Source organism: Dipodomys spectabilis, unplaced genomic scaffold (assembly GCF_019054845.1).
Source record: "Dipodomys spectabilis isolate Male_0828 unplaced genomic scaffold, ASM1905484v1 ptg000140l, whole genome shotgun sequence".
NCBI lineage: Eukaryota > Metazoa > Chordata > Mammalia > Rodentia > Heteromyidae > Dipodomys > Dipodomys spectabilis.
Genome location: NW_024870817.1, coordinates 18,789,896 through 18,811,566, shown reverse-complemented (window position 1 = coordinate 18,811,566; position 21,671 = coordinate 18,789,896).

The window sequence follows — 21,671 nt, the reverse complement described above, 5'->3', positions numbered from 1 at the left end:
CAAGATGGGCCATCACAACAAATCTTCCTCCAAGTGTTTGCTCCATATATTTACCTTTCCACAGTTTGCTGCCTTAGATGTCTAAAACCTTACCTTTGTCTTGTCACTCCTCTGAGAATGTATTGTTCTGGGAGGTGCTGTACACCAGGCCCAAGTCTAACTTTCCCTTTCTGGTGATCATCACCAAGTTCCTCCTATATGTATGTAGCATATCTATTGTGTTCTGCATGTATTGATTAGCTTGTTTTTCTCCTACTAATCTATCTTTCATCAATCAAATTCCCAGGATTTCTGACCTACAGAAACTGTGCATTTACAATTTTATGTGGGATGAAACTATTGAGATTTTTCTTCTGGAGTAGTACTAAGTTTAGATTCAGGACTTTGTGTTGGATAGATGGGCCCTTACCACTTCAGCCATACCTCCAACCCTTTTTTGCTTCAGTTATTTTTCTAATAGGGTCTCATTTTTTGCATAGCCTATCCTATACCACAGTCCTCCTATTTATACTTCCTAAATAGCTGTGTTGGAAGGTATGTACTAACATATTCAGATTTTATTAGTTGAGATGGTTTTATTAGTTGAGGTGGAGATGGGAATCTCAGCAACTTTTTCTCAGACTATTCTTGACATGTGATCTCAGTTTCTAGCTAGGCTCATAAGCCTAAGACAGTGCTTGACTTAAGCTACTAATGATGTGGTAACAAAAGAAAATGAATATATCTTCTTTGTGTTGTTAAGAAAATACAAACTATTCTCTGGGATTAACTTTGCTCTTGTTATTTTCATTTCTACTCAGAATGTAGCTGATAGGCACAGTTCTTTATTTCATAAAGTAACTCCTTCAGTTGCTTCTGGGTAACTCTGATGCTTACCCATGTGTACTATACAGCAATAAATTCATCTTAAAATCTAATACTTAGAATATTGAAGTGCCTAGTATTTATTGCCTCAAAACAGAAATAAACACTATAATATTGAATACTTAGAAATCAAAAGCCATAAAGAAGCTGCATGGAATATCACCAAGAGATTACTTGGAGAAAAATTCATTAATTAATAAATCTGTAAGATTAAACAAAAGAGCAACATAGTAAAGAACTAAAGGTCTTCAGATAAGTAAATGAAAAATACAGGAACAAAAAACAGGTAAAATGTAAATTATGAAATTAATTTCAAGAAAATATTACTAAGTAAAACAATGAAAGAAGGTCACATCTTATCAAACATTAGTCATATTTATTCCAATATTATCATGAGTCATAGGGCAGGAGAAATTTATATGTATATAGTTTTCATCAATGTTTAGTCCTCAAAATTAAGCAGACTGTTCTGATAGAAATGTATGGTAATGTCCAGTAACTCACCTTTAAGAACATGTATTTGTTTTAAAGTTCAGCTACCCCAAAAGATATGAGCTATAAAAGTCAATGCCTAGTGAATTAGTCAGGTCACTTTGGTGTACAATGATGAGAAAAATGGGGCACAATAGTTCAATCATGTGGTTTTGGGAGTTCTTCTTATGCAAATACTTCAGCTCATCTTGTCCTTTACTCTTTGTTTAGTGCTACAACCATAAACAACTCTTCTCAAGCCTTGAAAAAATGTGCACAGGTATAATTTCACCATAACATAATTTAGCAGGCTATACAAACTTGTAGCATATGCCTGTTTTTTTTTTTTTTTGTCGGTCATGGGGCTTGAACTCTGGGCCTAGGCGCTGTCCCTCAGCTCTTCAGCTCAAGGCGAGCGCTCTACCACTTGAGCTACAGCGCCACTTCCGGTTTTCTGGTGGTTTATTGGAGATAGGAGTCTCACGGTCTCTCCTGCCCGGGCTGGCTTTGAACCGCGATCCTCAGATCTCAGCCTCCTGAGTAGCTAGGACTACAGGCGTGAGCCACCAGCGCCCGGCTTTGCTTGGGTTTTTTAAAATGTTTCTTATATTATGTAAAACTTAATGTCCACAGAAACTCACTTTGCATTTGTGCCTTTGAACCACCAGAAGTGAGTGTGTGTCTGTGTGTGTGTGTGTATGGAGGGGAGAGTATCTTTCACCTAAGAGGAAGAAGATCTAAAGACATTTTCTTCTCCTCTCAGTCCAGGTTTCTGTACCATTTATGTACAGTGAATCCATGTCATATTAAGCTCCTGAATCATCTTTTATTCCTTCTATATGTAAGTAACATGCTCTTCACTTCTATCTGGAGTACTTTCCAAGAATGCATGCTACCTCATGAGACAAAAAGAAAAGACGTTCTGAAAGGCAAAGAAGAGATTTGCATTTTGCTATTGATTTTTCTATGTTTATTAAAAAGTTACAGAAGTATAAAGATCTAGGGAGCAAAAATTATACCATGTAGAGTTTCATGCTCTTTGGCAGTTGGAAGAGGAGGTTATAGGGCAGGAAATAAAAATATTCTTCACTTTCCCCCCCTATTTTTCTTTTCCCTCCTTTGTGATTAAGTAATGGCACTAATTTGAAAACGTCTTTTCACACCTAGGGACCTTTTCCCTTGAGAAAATTCACCCCTGTATTTTTTAATAATGACTATGTGCAATGCTGCCAAGGTATATGTGTTAGACTGATGTTTTAATGGCTACATATTTTTAATGAATGATTTTGAATGAAAGGTTAAAAAGCTCATTTTAGAAAAGTCAGAGATGCAATGACAGAATTTTTGCATGAAGACCCTTTGGCATTCTTTCAAAAAATTTAAAACTTATTCAGCAAGAGAAAAGACTGTGTTAATACTCTCTGTGCTCTCAGAAAAATTAACACTTTGGCAGATGTCAGTGATGCAGTTTTTATTAAGTGATGACCTTGCTTCAGATTTAAGGTTTGGAGTAATTTTTCTAAATGAACAGCCATAAAACGTTTATGAACTGAAATGATTTATTATAGGAAGTTTCTAAATTACCTCATTTGAGGAAATAGAGACAAAAGTAGAAATCAAAAGCAAGGGATGCAATAGATGAACACCTGTAGATGGTACTGATATTTGTTGTGTTTCTTTCAACCTTCAGATTGTAATCTGTATAGCATGACATAAACTGATATTTTTTTAAAAAAAGTTTTAGCAGGATTTATCTTAATGTTACAGATGTAGAGAGAAATAGAAGGAAAAGAGGGACATTCTCTGCTCCTGAAGCAGAAAATGGGAGTTGATGACTCAAAATTTTAGCTCCAATCTGTGTAGTGTTAATACTTTCTGAGTTGGGAGAATATAACTCAGATGATAGTTTTGGGTGGATAAGATAGGTAAGGCCTACCCAAGACACAGACAACAGGTAACCATCAGGACATCTCTTTACCAGATATGTCTTTCATTCTTTCTGTGTGTCTAATTCACTTGAGAAGCTTTGCAGCTTCTTAACATCTCAAAGTTGATTTTATGCTGTGTGGTGACCATAACACTGGTGATCTAAACCAATTTTTCCTAAAAAACTCTTCATTGTCTGTCTTGGAAACATCACTAGGAATGAACAGAGATGCAGACCTGAAATGACTTTATTCAGCCTGGAAAAAGTAATTTGCTCAGAAACAGAAGCCTTCCATGAGCTGAAGTTGGTTTGGATTTGTACAAATTTATAATGTCAGTATTAAGATAGGAGACTCAGAATATGGGGAAAGAAAAGTAAGGACATTCTGGAAAAAAATTCAGAGAGTCAGAGTCAGCAAACCGCCAGTCAGTGTTTTACTCAGTCTTGAATACTTTTTAGCTAACTGCTCACTGCTTCATTCTTCCTGTTCTTGAATGTGAAGAGACAGTATAATCATTTGGTCTAAAATTTCAAGTCTGCTTTGGAAAAGTGAATAGTGTAAGAGTGAGAATTAGATTTTATGCTCATCTTTACCCTTTTTATTTCTTCCTGTGAGTCAAGGGAATTATATATGAGCACTACTTAATTGTCTTGAGGTTAGAAATATCTATTATTGAGCACCAAAAGGTACAGAAGTGCAGCCTATTTCAGAATTCACGCTCTGCTAATTTCCTCTGGGTCAGGGGAGAGAAAAGGCAATGTCATGAATTTAAATTCTCAAACCACAAGAGAAAATAATGTCCAAGAAGTAAATTGTTCTAGAAAAGTAATCGGATCGCCATCTAGCCAGGCCCCATTAGAGATTTTTTTCCTCTATTGCAAAAGATTCAGAAAAGAAACACGTGGCACATATCTTTGAATAGAGGTGAGATATTTTCTGGAGTGCATTATATGCAAGTATTTGGATACAAGTATGACATATTCTTCAGAAAAGAAGGTTCTAGTCAGACTTTCTAAATTCTCTTCTATCTGTAATGTCTACTTTCTTTTCTTGGTGTTTTATATTTGCAAATTAAAATTATAAACAGATTAGCAGTTAGTCTGATTATTTGGGGTAGCTAGATGAAAAAGCTTAGATCTTAGTAAAATATGATTTACTCCAATGACCTTATCCAGTGGTTTGCAATCAACCAGTTGACTAAGATGTTGGCAAATCTCTATTCACAGCATTACTACAACACTTGGAACCAATGCTTTAAGTATGAGTCCCAGGAGACTTTATCTGTTCAAGGTTCTAATGAGTTTAGTTTCACACATGTTACATGCTTACAAGTCCTTTACTGACTCAAATCTTCTCATAGAAATAAATAGAAGACTACAAGATTGTTAGGAAATTAGGTGACGTTTGGGAAGCTGCTTTAAGTACTGCCTTTATAATATAGTAACAGGAATGTTTCAGTAGTTAGGGAGAATTAATAGTTACATTTCTTCTTCACTGTCACTGGGATTGGAGTTAAAATAGCCACCAGATTAATGTGGTCTCTATAATTATAAAGAACAAGTTCTTGGTAACATCTATTTGGTGACTTTGTCTAATATTTCTCAGAAAAATCCTTGAGTCTTCACTTGCGGAACTGTGGTGAGACAGCAAGTCTGTCTGAGAGACCCCCATCCCAGGCAGGTTCTGGTTTGTAATGCTGCCAACCAGAATGGCCCTGAGCCCAGGCTGAGTGGCCAAACTGCCCAACTTGGCTATGGAGACCTGTACAATGCACAATGCAGCAAAGCCTGGCTTGCTAGGCATTTGGGGTCATGGAAATTTAATTTCTGCTTTCAAGAATATCCTTGAAGCAAACAGTGAGCAGCAGTGCATAAGAGATCTTTGTATTCCTCTCCCCATTCTATGTTACTCATATTTAAGTAAGAATTTACAAGTTTACAGTCAAGTAGAACGTTCTGTAGGGAGGAAAAGTCATTATGGAAAAATATAGTTCAAATTGAGATCAAGGAATCAAGTGATAGGATGAGTTGTTATATGAGAAATTTTCTCATTGCCAATGCTGGGTGTGTAATTCGCTCATTCATACCTCCTCAAGAGGAATTCTTCTAAAGATCAAGTTTGGCACTATGTACACATCAGAAATGAAGATGTAGTAATAATTTTAGCCTCATTATAAGACAAAACACATCTAATGTCTTTGTCTGAAATATCACAGAAAATAAACCTATGCATCTCTATAAGTGCAAGAATAAAAACAATATAAAAATACTAAAATAGGACAGAAAAATGCCATCTTAAAAAATACTGTCTTACTACAATCAGACAAACTTCTGTTATGTATTAGGTGCTTTCTATTTTGAGCTCTGGAATTTTTTTTAAGAAAGCAGTGCTTTATGGTTGTTAAAATATAGTTTTAGGTGAGATTTAATTAATTAAATATTTTAGGTGGCATTTTGTGTGTTTGCTTTGATAGTAGTGAAGTTTAAACTCAGGAACTCATATTTATGACTCTAGCCATTTTGGCTCTGATTATTTGGGGGATAGGGTCTTGAGAATTTGCCCAGGCCAACCTGGATCATGGTCCTTCTATTCATGCTTGGGGCTCTAGGTCGGGCGACATGACTCTAGGTCATGACTCTCAGAATTTTCTGTTGAGATGGGGTCGTGTGATTTATTTCCCCCCAGATTGGAGTTCAATGGAAACAATTATGTTAAGTGAAGTAAGTCAGGATCATTGAGAAAAAGGGTACATGTTTTCTCTTTTATGCGGAAGCTAGATTTAGCATATAAACTTGCAAGGTGGTATCCAAATATATACAAATCTATTAACTGAATTATAGTAGATTCAAAGGAGAATTCTAACAGTGTAATTCCTTAGAAAGGTAAAGCTTTGACTAGTTTAACATAATAAACATCAGGAAGCTAGTACTTGAAAGGGGTGGGATGGGGTCAAGGGGAAAAGGGTAATCAAATGAAAAGGAGAAGAGTGGGGAGGATGCGGGCAAGAATTCAATGTGTACCTTACAAAATTAAAAATAAACGAAGAAAGGGGTAGATGAGGGAGGGATGAATGAGAATGTTGAAAGGGGTGACACTGATCAAGATGCATTGTATTCATAAACTGCTTTGTTAAGTGGGAACTCCTTTATACAACTACTTAAAGGTAATTAAAAACGATTTTTAAAAAATTCTCATAATCTTAAAAAAGATTGCCATTGTCTTAGCCACTGGAGTACCTAGGATTATAGGTGTGAGCCTCCTCATTAGACTTGGACACTAAAATTATGTTCAATCTTGAATTTTATTATTTACTGTCTTGATAACCAATATTTTCTTTGTCACTGGGAGCTACAAATAACAAAAAGTATACTAGCCTCTTTATATTCTGTATAGAAATGCCTTTCTTAGAGCCATATAACAGGCCCATACAAGAAAAACATACTTAAATTCATAGAGAAACCAAAAATCAACAGCTGTGTCCCTAGTAGAAACTCATTTTTATGGATTATTACTTTATTAAGCTCAGACTAAATAAATGTGTTGGCTACACCACATCCTTGTATTAACTAAACTGACCATCAGCACCACTGTAATCCTCAACAATAGCTTCTTATTCAGTATAAGATGATAAGAATTGGCCTGAATATTCATACACTTTTCTGATATATATATATATACATATATATATATATATATATATTTTTTTTTTTTTTTTTTTGGTCAGTTGTGGGGCTTGAACTCTGGGCATGGATGGGGCTGTTCCTCAGCTCTTCAGCTCAAAGTCAGGAAAACTTGACTTGAGCCACAGTGCCACTTCTGGTTTGCTGAGTGGTTTATTGGCAATAAGAGTCTCATGGGCTTTCCTGCCCAGGCTGGCTTTGAACAGTGATCCTCAGATCTCAGCCTCCTTAGTAGCTAGGATTATAGGCATAAGCCATCAGCGCCTGGTCCTTTTTTGATATTTTAAAAATGATATACTGTTTTTAGCCTGATTGCTGGATAAATGAACATAATTATGACAAAAAACATGGGCAAATCAACACAAATTGTTACACTAACTTTCTTGAAAGTTACTGCTTGCTGTTCTAAGGACCAGCCTTCCTTTATGTCCATTTGGTATTTTATTATCCCACGGTCCCTCTTAGATACAGTTTTTAGAGACAAGCACCATTCATCATATATATGTTTTCCTGACCATGAACTGCCCAAAGTAGGAAGTGTATACATTTGTGGCTCCCCTAGGGAGGAAAGTGGAGTGTTTTCTTCCAACACTGGAAGTGTGTTACTGCTCTCTACAAGTTGCTCCCCAGGGCCAGTTCCCAGCAAAGATTCAAAGCAGTGAAATGTGCTTCCAGAGCTCTAAGCCTGCCCATTTTTATTCCTCCCCATTCTTCAAGAGCACACTACTACCCTGTGAACATTTACTCTTAACCCTGTCAAAATTTACTCTCAGAAAAAGATCTCATTGAAATCTTTTGAAGCCTTAGGTTAAAAATGTGTGTGTCACTTCTCTTGAGGTGATTTGTAAATGTTAATCATAATTCTCACTGTAGCATTAAATGATCTGTTTCTTTTAAGGAATTCCATTGGATAGGGAATGAAGAGATTTGGAAGGGATAGCAGAGAAAGCTTCTAGAATACTGGAATGCTACCTAGAATACTTGAAATCTCTCCTCTTTGGCCCTTTTGTCTGTCTGTCATTTCTTTCTCTCTCTCCCTCTCTCTCCCCCTCCCCACAAACACACACACTAAAAGAAAGGATTATGTATTATCTCTCCAACATGAATTAGGTAGAACAGTAATTATTATTTGTATATTTTTCACTATCATTTTTTTTATAATAAGCATCCATGAGAGATTAAGTTATTTCTTAAAGGTCACAAAACAGAACTAGCATTCACTAGCAAGTACAAAATCAAAATGTCAGCTCATATTTAGTCTTTTTCTTTGTTTACCCTACTCATATTTGTTGATTTTGTTGTGTACTAAAAGTATTAATCAAGCATTTTTCCTGGCTCAAATCCATGTAAACGTATGGGAGATACCAAGCAAGAAAACTTAATTGCAAAGTTTTTCTTGGAAAGTTGCAGGAACAACCACAACTATTTTGCACTGTGAGGTGTTCATTCCATTGCTTTTTCCCATTTCTGAACTGAAACTTCCTTTATTATCTTTGTTTCATCTTTTGTGTTAGTTAATGTATGGTAATGCTCTTGAATTACTAACCTATCTGTTACAACTTAAGTGTTGTGAGGAATGAAGATATTACATCTCCAACTGGGAATTTTCTCTACAGAATAAATATTTTATTAGAAATGTTTGTCAACATCTTCATGCCTTATTTTACAGTTCCTCATAGTTTCCTTTCATTAATATTATTACCATTGTCCATATTATATCATAATTTTTTCTTATTTAAAGAGTGTAGACCCTTTAGTAAATGCTACTGTAGGCTCTACTTCCTATGCAAACAAATGTCTATACATGAGGGCTTTCTGACTCTCAAAATAAGTAAAAAGCATAATATTGATACTTGAAATGTTGACTTTCTCATGCTGTAGTTATGACTCTTTAATCAACTCTGCATTCAATAAAAATTAAAGACCATTAATTAGTAATTTCATATTTTAATGTTTGCTGCATTAAGCAAAGGGTATCATAAAAAAGTGTTGACTTCCATTACTAGTTAAGCACCTTGAAATTCATCTACTTTCATTAACTTAGCAAGTATTTAATATTCCAGGCACTTGTCTTGAGCTGGAGAAAAAAAAATGGGCAAAAGAAGCACCCTGCCTCTGCTATGGACTAACTGGGGAGACAAACAATAGTCAAATAGAAATGTTAGTGAATTGATGGCTACCAATGAAAATGAGTACTCTGAGACAAGCAGGGGAGAAATTCTAACTTTCTAAATTTCTAACTTTGCTATAACAAACAATTCTACCCTAAAGTGGAAAGCCAGGTAACAAGGGATTCCAGAGTAAAGGATTTACTTATAAGCTGGGACCTGAAGGATGAGGAGTACTATTTAGAAGCTGGACGACAAAGAAACAAAATAGAATGCTCAAACCCTGGCATTTGAAGGAAAAGGAGAGCTAAAAATGGAAGCAGAATAGTTTTCCTTCAATCCCTAGTCAGAGTGAGAGACTGATGATGAATGAGGCCAGGGAGATGAGCTAAGTAAGGGCCAGACTAGGTGGATGTCTTAGGTAATGGTAGGGATATTGTTCTTTGCATAAAGAGCAATGGAAACTTGCTTCACAATTTTAAGCTTAAAAGCATTGTGAAAAGATTTCTTTTTCCTCCTGATAAGAATTGCATGATGAAAACAAGTAACTCAATTATCATTTTTTTTCTAAATTTCAATTATTATAAGGCTTGAAGGGAAGGGAATTAGTAACATAACCTATAATATGTAATTGTGTCTCTGCTCTCTCTCTGAAAAATCTGGCTTATCCAAATTAATGAAAATATATTTACAAAAATATTTCCTAATATTCACTTTGGAAGATATTATAGAAAATTTTGAGTTCTCATGAATGGTGTAAAGAAAATATAATAGGTAATAACCAGTGCCTAAAACAGATTTATAAGTTAGATATAAATGTCCTCAATGAATATAATTCTGTATAGGGAAGACATTATACACTTCATTATTTATAAAGATATTCTAATCATCTGTGTAATTTCCCCCCCAAGAAACATGAATGTTTTAGAGAAACATGAGATCAAAAGGAGATTCTGTTTGGGCAGAAATACACCAAATATTTTGGACAATATTTATATTTTTCTTAATGCTAAAAAGCACCACATATTTTATAGATTGATATATTCTTTTATTTATTTATTTATTTATTTAGTCTGTCCTGGGGCTTGAACTCTGGGCTTGGGTGCTGTCCCTGTGCTCTTCAGCTAAAGGCGAGTGCTCTACTGCTTGAGCCAAAGTGCCACTTATGGTTTACTAGTAGTTTATTCCAGTTAATAGTCTCATGGACTTTCCTGCCCAGGCTGGCTTTGAACCTGGATCCTCAGATCTCAGCCTCCTGTGTAGCTAGGATTACAGGCGTGAGCCACCGACACCTGGCTGATATATTCTTTTATTAGACACATTTTAAGGAATGTAGACTCTATGACAGACACTGGTTCTATGCACGTAGTAGAAAGCTAAAAGAAAATAGTTCTTTATTATTTATTAGTTCCAATAGTTCTTTATTATCTATTTACTCCACTAAAAGTGTGTATGAGTATATAAGCAGGGTAATACAGTGTATAGCCTGTTGGATGCTACAAAAGAAAATGTGACTACTAGAGTGTTATGAAGACTTAACATATATGTACACATTAATATAGTATATATTTACATATACAAATCAATACCAATGGTGGTGTTATTTGAGTGGGTCATAATGCTGGCACCTGCAATCAGTGACTATCTTTTTTTGGGGAAGGGGTCTGGCTGTGGGGCTTGAACTCTGGGCCTGGGCGCTGTCCCTCAGCATTTCAGCTCTAGGTTAGCGCTCTACCACTTGAGCCACAGCGCCACTTCTGGCTTTTTTCTTTTTGCTTATGTGGTGCTGAGGAATTGAACCCAGGGCCTCATGCACGCAAGGCAAGCGCTCTACCACTGAGCCACCTTCCCAGCCCCATCAGTGACTATCTTTAAAAATGTACTTATAACCGTACTTATGAAACTGTACCCCTTCTGTACATCACCTTGACAATAAAAAAGAAAAAAAGCTCAAATTTAATGATAAAAATTCATTCTTACTTATATAATAATACATAGTCATCTTATTAGTTACTTAAAAAAAACATCAAGCTTAATATTAGAACATCATGTTGCCATGCATTAACAAGCTAGTGCTACCTCGCCTCCACTTTGGTATATTTTGTCTGCTTTATTCTTAATTGCTGAAAGCTGATCAACTTCTGGCTCAGCCTGACATGCTGCTCTTTGATGACTGTGGATGCTATGAATAGCATGTTTGGGAAAAGAATCCCTTCATTTGCAGCACAATTTAATTATAAAAGAACTTTTTCAACTAATGTTTCCTTGCTAATTTCTTTCTTAAATTTGGTCTTTCTCTTTTGCTTAGCAGATGTGTTTTCATTACACACCCATTTGGTAATTATAAAACAAGTTCACAATGGAGCCCATTTACTGAACAAATCTGTACAAACATACAAGCGATGTATTTCACTTTCAGCATTATAGCCGTAACAATGAAGGGATGGGTAGATTTTTTTAATTACCATTTTTGAGATTAAAAGTTAAATTATTTAAAATAGTGAAATGCATTTTCAGGTAAGAATCTGCAAACGCAAAACAGGGCAGTATCATCAAATTCTACTTACTGTATTAATAGACAGAAACAAAAAATTATAGATATATTTGTACCATCAGTAATTTCCAAATATTAATCTAATAATCTACTTCTTTAATTCAATAATATACAAATATTTGAAGACAAATTTTAATTTATTAAAAATTACTTTCAGGATAAGGGGCCCCAATACTAACTCTGCTTTTATGAAAATCCTGTACAGTTATAAGTCTGTCCTTGACCATAATATATACAGAAATCTCTCATAGTTGGTCAAATCATTCCAAGTTCAAATTCAGATTGTATTACAAGCTGTTATGAAGGAAAGGTTTGTACCTTCTACAGCATTATATTGGGAAGCTCTAAACCCATTGTCATTCTTGTAGATAAGGCTTTGGAGCAGTAATTACCTCAACTCATGCACAAATGGCTCATGTGAACACAAAGTGAAATGCTGCCTGCCAGAAAACCAAGAGAAGTCGACTCAGAATAAAACTTGCCTTGCTGTCATCCTGATTTTGGACTTCCCATTTTCCTAAACTGTATTATAACAAAATTCTATTGATTAGTTCACTCAATCCTGTGTGGCAGGCAATTTGGTATATTTCTTTCTTGCTATTGTTTCTAACATATTTATAAAAAATAGGGATACAGGTTGACCCATTGCAACAATGAAATATACAAGGTGTTATGTTGGAAAAATGAACATTACAACTTTGGCGTAGGGGGGGATGGAGGGGGGTAAATAGGAAGGGATGGGAAGGGGAAACAAAGGAGAAGGCAATTTGTGGAGGGGAAGGGAAAAAACAAATCGTTTAAATAGGGATACAGGTGGACCCATTGCAGCAATGAGACGTACAAGTCATTATGTGGAAAAACAAACTTTACAACTTTGGTGGTGGGGGGGAGGAGGGTTGGGTGGAGGGGCGGGGGAAGGGGCGGGAAGGGGAAACAAAGGAGGAGGCTACAATGCTTGATAAGAAATGTACTCATTATCTTGCCCATGTAATTGTAACGCCTCTGTACAGTATTTTCACAATAAAAAAATGATAGAACTGTACTTCTTACCTTGCTCATGTAATTGTAACCCCTCTGTATGGTATTTTCACAATAAAAAACTTATTAATAAAAAAATTATGAAAAAAATCATATGTATATAAAACTGACCAAATGAATGTGATTCAAAAGATTTAAAACACAAAGGAATTGAATAAGACATTCTTAAATGTTTAACTGTCATGGACATTTAAATAATTTTTGTGAATAATAATGTCACCTAGCCAAATGCTCTCCTATAGATAGCCCTTATCCAACATTTGTTAGCCAGCAGGCATGTTTAATATCTTCTTGAAGTTCTCTGTTCTTCAAGATATTCTAATTATTAATTCATATATATGTAATATCTTGTAACAGACCCTAGTCTAAATGAAAAATTCTTTTATTCACTGGTCATATCATTTGAATTCAAATGATTCAAGTGGAAATAAAAGAATGAAAATCAGAAATATTTAAGTCAATTTACTTATTTTGAATAGATTTTGTTTAAATAATTAAAAGCCATTTATAATACTTGTTATGGTAATTAAAAAGTACCCACTGTCACCTATTAAAGTTCATTTCTCAACTCCAAATATATTACTTAGTAAATACTTGACTTTTGATGGAGAAATGCAATGAAAACATTTTGAGCTGTTTTGAGTACATATTTCAGGAGCAGAGTGTCAGGGAATAACTAGCACACAGCATAATCCTAGTTGCCAGAGGAGGACTTAGTGTCTGAAGCCAGCATTAGTGTGTCATAGTGATTTCTAGGACAGCTTGCGCTATATAGAAATACACTACTGCAAACATTTAAGCAATCTGATTATAGTAGTTTAGACTTGTTGTCCTAGCTATTTAGGAGGTTGCATTCAGGAAGATCATGTTTGAGGCCAATCTGGGCAAAAAACTTGTGAGATTTAATCGGGGCTGGGAGAGGAGGGGGTGGAAGAGTGGGTGGGAGATGGGAAGGGATGGGAAGGGGAAACAAAGGAGGAGGCAACAATGCTTGATAGGAAATGTACTTATTATCTTGCTCATGTAATTGTAATCCCTCTGCATGGTATTTTCACAATTAAAAGAAAAGAAAAATAATAATTTTCTATGGAAAAAAAAAAGCTGAGTGTAAGGGTCCATTTCTCTCATCCCATCTATGCAAATGGTGTCAATAGAAGGATCTCAGTGTAGGATTTCCAGGATAAAAAGCAAAACTATAACAACAATGAAAAAGGATGGAGGCATCTTTAATAAGTGATAGAATGCCTGCCTAAAAAGTACAAGGCTCGTTACTGCCCCAAATAAAGCAAAACAAAACAGATTATTGCCAGTTATATAACACTATGCTTTACAAAAAAAATTAAATCACAATGAGCTAGCTTTCATCCTACTTATTATTGATTGTCAATTAGAATATATCAGATACCAACCACATATCCTGAGGGCACCTGCAATACATGAAGAGTAGTAACAATCACAATACCTTTATTTTAGTTGAGCATTATTCTAGTTGTTTTTGTCCTGACTTTTTCCATTTCTTCAGTGCCACATTGAAAGTATGCCATACATTGTATAAATACACTCATATTGCTGAACTTAGGCTTGGCCACACTACTTCATTTGGCTAATGGACTGTAAGTGGAATACTTCTATGAAATTTGAAGAAGCTTCATTGTGTTACATTTTCTTACACATTATTGACAATGCTCCAAATTGACAATTCCTAAAATTTGGGTGTTGAATTAAAGAAAATATGGAAAAAAGCCATGGTTTCTATCTTGACAACATTTATTCCAACTTTGTGATTTATTTATTCCTTCTTTAACATCTTATTAAAACAGACAATTATAATATAATAATTATTATATTCCAGAAATTAATGTATGGAATAGTTGAGATAATGCATTTAAAATACTTGAGACTATAGAACTTATTAATCATTATTAACCACCTTATAGTAATTTCATTGACATCTTGAAGAATAGTCTCTGTATATGATTCCTTTTTGAGGACTGATATAATAGTTAAAGCAATATTTTTCATAAATGCAGGCCACTTTTTATTCTTATATTTATTAATACTAACAATTCATTATTTTCAGAATAATGCTTATTTTCATTGTGAATTCATGTATAGCTTGAGAAATTTCTGTGTGTTTATATATATATGCATACACAAATACCATATCTGTTTGTCTATCATTCAATCTACCTACCTACCTATCATCTATCTACCTAATTTTACTAGAAAAACCTTATGACATTGGAAAACTGGAGGATTCAAATGAGTTTCTTCTTTGTAGGCAATCTATTTGTTTTGTTAAATTAGTAGGAAAAACTGGAGTTTCAATGCATTATCCACCAAGAATAAAATACTACTATTGTATTTTAAATTTTTAACTAAAATAATCATATGAATCAAAAGCAAAAGAAAAGTGTCAATTTAAATTTGCTCATTTCTTTTTAAGGCCTGACTTAATTAAAAAAATCTGGATGTTCACAATGCTCTGCATTACACTTGTTATCATATATTGCTTTGCTAGAAGGAAATATGGCTTCATGCAGATTAACGGCACTAAAAGGAAGGAGTACTGTAGTGTTATTTTCAGATGATATGAGCATCTTCCTTTGATATCACATCAAAATTTTTCATGTGGCATTTTCTTACAGTTCAGTAGCTATATAAACTCTAATGTTCTATAACTAAGTACTGTGTACTCTTCAATTAAAATCCATACAGCAGCTTGCACTTTGAAGACATCTGTTTTGTAACAGCACATGTTGGTTACTTGTAAAAATCAGTTTACTGAATCCTGTTCATTTTTCAAATTCTGATATATATCACTTCACATTTTTCTCCACAATCACATTTATTAACAGCCCTATCCAATATTTAATCCTTATAGGTTATAGATGTTCTCAGATTCTCAGTAGATTCCCAGTTTTAGTTTTTACTTGGAAATTATATTTTGTCTCTTGTAACAAATATGGCAAGTTGTTTTCTTGAACTGATAAGTTCATTTCATTGATTTTTGATTAAACATATGCCAAATACTTGAATCAGTAAACTGTAATTTGTCTTCAGTCTTTCAAATAAAAAGTATATCCCACAAATACATGTCATAAAGTCCTTAAAATCATTTTCATGTATGGCAGCAGGTTTTACATTTACTTTTTGTATAATTATGCTGACAATTTTAAAGATATGTCCTTGGGCTACAGTGTAGCTCAGTGGTAAGGCAGTGATTTGGCACATGCAAAGCCCTGGGTTCTTCAGTTCCCAGAACCATATAAAAAAAGGGCAAACAAAAGCTGTTTTCAATGTTAGAGATTTAGTAAGTAAATTCATTATATACAGCAAAGATTCTAGGTCAAATGGGGTAATCAGCTCTTCCTCCAAACTGATAGATGATATAAAAGAACACGATTAAGAATAATACAGAAATGTGACAATGCCCTGAATTTGCTAAGATACAAATGGGTTTATCTAACAATGCCTTTGCAACATCAGGGCAATTGTCAACTATAAAATAACAGAACCAACTAACATCCTAGTATTATTGTCAAAAGAGCTTTTACCTTTAAGACATGCTAAAATATCTTAGGAATTAGAGGTATCTTTAAAGATACCTAAAGAATTGTTTTAGATCAAGAGCTTTCCACTTTTGTTTTAGCTTTTAAAAATAATGGATATCTTTAAGAATTTGACAACAAAAGAATGAGAATAATAATTAGCAGAACACCTAACATGCCAAGTATAAACTAAGCATCTTACACACACTATGCTATAAGCCATGAATGCTGTATTATTGTATCACTTTTATTGGGAGGAAATTGATAGGCTTGAAAGCTTAAGTAATATTACAGTTAATTTATTTGTAATTTGTTAAGCTGAGGATAGAATCCTGGAATTCTAATACAAAATTCTTGCTATTTTTTTATTTTATTTTTATTGTTATTGTAGAAATGATATACAGAGGGGTTACAGTTACACAAATCAGGTAATTAGTACAGTTCTTTTTTTTTTTCTTTGTCAGTCATTGGTCTTGAACTCTGGGCCTGAGCACTGTCCCTGAGCTCTTCAGCTCAAGGCTAGCACTCTGCGTGTCACTTCTGGTTTTCTGATAGTTAATTGGAGATAAAATCTTGCAGTATTTCCTTCCCAGGTGGACTTTGAACTGTAAGTGTGGTCCTCAGATCTCAGCTTCCTGAGTAGCTAGGATTACAGTGTGAGCCTCCAGCCCACAGTACAATTCTTTTTGAACCGTGCCTCTCTTCTCTCACTCTTAAGGTTTTTCCCTCCAGATCCCACCCACAAGATGTACAGTTCATTTGTCACATAGTCTTTAGTCCATATGTCCAGTATATATAATTCAGTGTGCTTACTTGTAGATTTATAGGCATATTCTAGTTACCACAAATGAGGGAAAACATGCAACCTGTGTTTCTTTGGGTCTGGCTTATTTCGCTTAATATAATTTCTTACAAGTCTTCCATTTTCTTATGAATGGTACAACATCTTTCTTTACTGTAAATAAGTAGAATTTTATTATGGATATATGGCAGATTTTCTTGATCCTCCCATCCACTGAGGGAGATCTAGGTCGATTTCATATATTGATTATGGTAAACTATGCTTCAATAGTATTTTTGTGTTCTATTGGATAAATGCTCAAGAGTGGGATTGCTGGGTCATAGGGTAGCTCTATGTTTAGTCTTTTGAGGAACTTCCATATTGCTCTCCAGTGTGGTTGAACAAAATTACATTCCCACCAACAGTGTAGTAGCATTCCCTTTTGGCTGCATCCCCGCCAGCAGTCTGTATTGTTAGTTTTCTTGATAACGCCCATTCTAACTGGGGTGAGGTGGAATCTCAATGTTGTTTTGATTTGTATTTCTTTAATGGTCAGAGATGTTGAACATTTCTTAATTTGCCTACTGACCAATTTTATTTCTTCCTTTGAGCAGTGTCTCTTTAAGTCTTTTGCCCATTTGTTCATTGGGTTGTTGAGTTTTTAAGGTTTTGGGGTGCTTAATTTTTTTTTATTTTATTTTACTTTTTTTATTTTTTTTTAATTTTATTTTATTTTATTTGAGAACATACTGTACAGAGGGGTTACAATTACATGGGCAGGATAATGCATACATTTCTTACCAAGCATTGCAGCCTCCTCCTTTGTTTACCCTTCACCTCCCTTCCCAGCCTCCCCCCTCCCTCCCACCCAATCATACCCCCCCTTCCCCCCCCACCGACATTGTAAAGCTGGTTTTGACATGACATTTTGTACTTCTCATTGTTGCAACAGGTCCACCTGAATCCTTAAACGACTTGTTTGTCCCCATCTCCTCCACATGTTATACTGACATCAAATATAGTGAAAGCGGGGGTTACACTGTGGGGGAGGGACATACAAAGCAACAAAGAAATAATCTTATAAATGCGTTAGAAACACATGCATGAAAGAAACAAAAACATTAAAATACATATTTGAGGTTTCGTTTTCCTAACATCACATTATCTGACCTTTTCCGCTTGACTCATACCTATACTAGATATTGCAAATAAGGGAAACCATGGGACCTATCTTTCTTTGGGCCTGGCTTACTTCACTTAATATAATTTTTTCCAAGCCTTTCCATTTCCTAACAAATGGGGAAATGTCATTCTTTCTGATGGAGGCATAGAATTCCACTGTGTATATATACCACATCTTCTTGATCCATTCATCTACTGAGGGGCATCTGGGTTGGTTCCATGTCTTAGCTATGGTAAATAAAGCTGCAATAAACATAGTTGTGCTGGTAGCTTTAGTGTGGCCTTGTTTGTGATCATTTGGGTAAATGCCCAAAAGTGGGATTGCTGGGTCGTTGGGGAGCTCTATGTGGAGTCTTTTGAGGAACCTCCATACTGCTTTCCAAAGTGGTTGAACAAGTTTACATTCCCACCAACAATGAAGTAAGGTTCCTTTCTGTCCACATCCCCTCCAGCATCTGTTGTTGTTAGAGTTCTTGATTTTTGCTGTTCTAACTGGAGTGAGGTGATATCTCAATGTTGTTTTGATTTGCATTTCTTTTATGGCTAGGGATGTTGAACATTTCTTCATGTGTCTATTGGCCATCCTTCTTTCTTCTTCAGAGAAGCTTCTCTTTAAGTCTTTCGCCCACTTACTTATTGGGCTGTTGTTTCTTTGAGGATTTGTTGTTGGGTGGTTTAATTTTTTGAGTTCCAAGTATATTTTAGATATGAGACCCTTGTCCGTTGTATGGCTAGTAAAGATCTTCTCCCAGTCCATGGGCTTTCTATTGATCTTGCTAGCTATGTCATTTGCCCTGCAGAAGCTCTGCAACCTTATACAATCCCATTTGTCCAGCCTTTCTTTGATTTGTTGTGTTTCCGGGTCTCTATTCAGAAAATTTCGGCCTGAGCCAAGGAGACCCAGGGTTTCTCCTATTCCATGCTGTAATGTTTTCAGAGTGTCTGCTTTGAGTTCAAGGTCTTTGATCCATTTGGAGTTGATTCTGGTGCAGGGTGATATATAAGGATCTAGCTTTAGTTTTCTACATGTAGTTAACCAGTTTTGCCAGCGCCATTTACTGAAGAGGCTGTCTGTCTTCCATTCTATTGTTTTAGCTCCCTTATCGAAGATTAGATGGCTATAGGTCTGTAGGTTCATTTCTGGGTTTTCAATTCTATTCCATTGGTCCTGAGGTCTGTTCTTATGCCAATACCAAGCTGTTTTGATTACTATGGCTTTATAGTAGAGTTTGAAATTTGGTATTGATATTCCTCCAGCAGTGTTCTTTCCGTTGAGGAGCGTTTTTGCTATTCGGGGTCTTTTATTGTTCCATATGAATTTTTGGATTGCCTCTTCTATTTCCTTGAAGAATGAGGGTGGAATTTTGATAGGTATTGCGTTGAATTTGTAGATAGCCTTGGGAAGTATTGCCATTTTCACGATGTTAATCTTTCCAATCCAGGAGCATGGGAGGTTTTGCCATTTTTTAAGTTCTGTGTTGATTTCCTTTTTCAAGATTTTAAAGTTTTCATCATAGAGGTCCTTCACTTCTTTAGTTAAGTTAATTCCTAGGTATTTTATTTTTTGTGGGGCTATTACAAATGGAGTTGCTTTCCTAATTTCAGCCACACTTTTCTCATTGTTGGCATACAGAAAAGCCATTGATTTTTGGGGGTTAATTTTATAACCTGCTACTTTGCCAAAGTTTTGAATCAGCTTGAGTAATTTGGGAGTGGAGTCTATGGGATTCTTTAAATACAAGATCATGTCATCTGCAAAGAGGGAGAGTTTTATTTCTTCTTTCCCTATTTGGATCCCCTTTATGTCTGCATCTTGTCTTATTGCTGTAGCTAGGCATTCTAATACTAGATTGAAGAGAAGTGGAGAGAGTGGGCATCCTTGTCTTGTTCCTGAGTTAAGAGGAAATGGCTTTAGTTTTTCACCATTGAGTATAATGCTGGCTGTAGGTTTGTCATATACAGCCTTTATTGTATTGAGGAATGTTCCATGGATTCCTAATTTTTCCAAAACCTTCATCATAAAGGGGTGTTGGATCTTGTCGAATGCTTTTTCTGCGTCTATTGAGATAACCATGTGGTTCCTATTCTTGCTCCTGTTGATGTGATGAATAATATTAATTGATTTGCGTATATTGAACCAGCTTTGCATCCCTGAAATGAATCCTGTTTGATCGTGGTGTATGATTTTTTGGATGAATTGTTGAAGTCGGTTGGCCAAAATTTTGTTGAGAAGTTTTGCATCAATGTTCATCAAAGAAATGGGTCTATAGTTCTCTTTCTTTGATGAGTCCCTGCCTGGTTTTGGGATGAGGGTTATGATGGCTTCATAGAATGTGTTCGGTAGTGAGCTTTCTCTTTCAATTTCATTGAAGAGTTGGAGGAGAATTGGTGTGAGCTCTGCTTTGAAGGCCTTGTAAAATTCCGCTGTAAAACCATCTGGTCCTGGACTTTTCTTAGCTGGGAGGTCTCTTATTGCTGTTTCTATTTCAATGCTTGATATGGGCCTGTTAAGATAGTTTACCTCATCTTGGTTTAGTTTTGGCATGTCAATATTTGCTAGGAAGAGGTCCATTTCTGTCAAGTTCTCAAACTTATTAGCATAAAGTTTTGAGAAGTATTCCCTTATAATGTTCTGAATCTTGCTTGTTTCCGTGGTGATGTTTCCATTCTCATCTCTGAGTTTATTAATTTGGGTGTGTTCTCTTCTTTTTCTGATAAGATTTGCTAAGGGTCTGTCAATTTTGTTAAGTTTTTCGAAGAACCAACTCTTTGTTTTGTTGATTCTTTCTATAGTTTTTTTGGATTCTAATTCATTTAATTCTGATTTAATTTTGATTATTTCTTTCCGTCTACTGGATTGGGGTTTATCTTGCTGCTCTTTTTCAAGGAGGTTTAGATGTGTCATTAAATTGTTAGTTTCAGATCTCTCCAATTTGTTGATGTAGGAGCTCAGAGCTATAAACTTGCCTCTGAGTACTGCCTTTGCTGTGTCCCAGAGGAGCTGGTATTTTGTGTGTTCATTTTTGTTGAATAGCATGAACATTTGAATTTCCTTTCTAATCTCTTCCATGACCCACTCATGATTCAGCAGTGTGTTGTTCAGCCTCCATGTGATACCGGACTTTCTTTGGTGGCTTTTGGTGTTGAGTTCTAACTTTATTCCCTTGTGGTCAGAGAGAATGCAAGGTATAACTTCAATGTTTCTGAATTTAGACAAGTTTGCTTTGTGGCCTAAAATGTGGTCTATTTTAGAAAACGTTCCATGTGCTGCTGAGAAAAACGTGTATTCTGATGCTGCTGGGTGAAATGTTCGGTAAATGTCTGTTAAGTCTAGTTGATCTATGCAGCTGTTTAGATCTGCGGTTTCTCTGTTGAGTTTTTGCCAAGTTGATCTATCTAGTGGGGAGAGTGGAGTGTTAAAATCCCCAACGATTAATGTCTTTGGATCTATATGGGATTTGAGGGAAAGTAGTGTTTCTTTGATAAATTTGGGTGCTCCATTGTTTGGCGAATA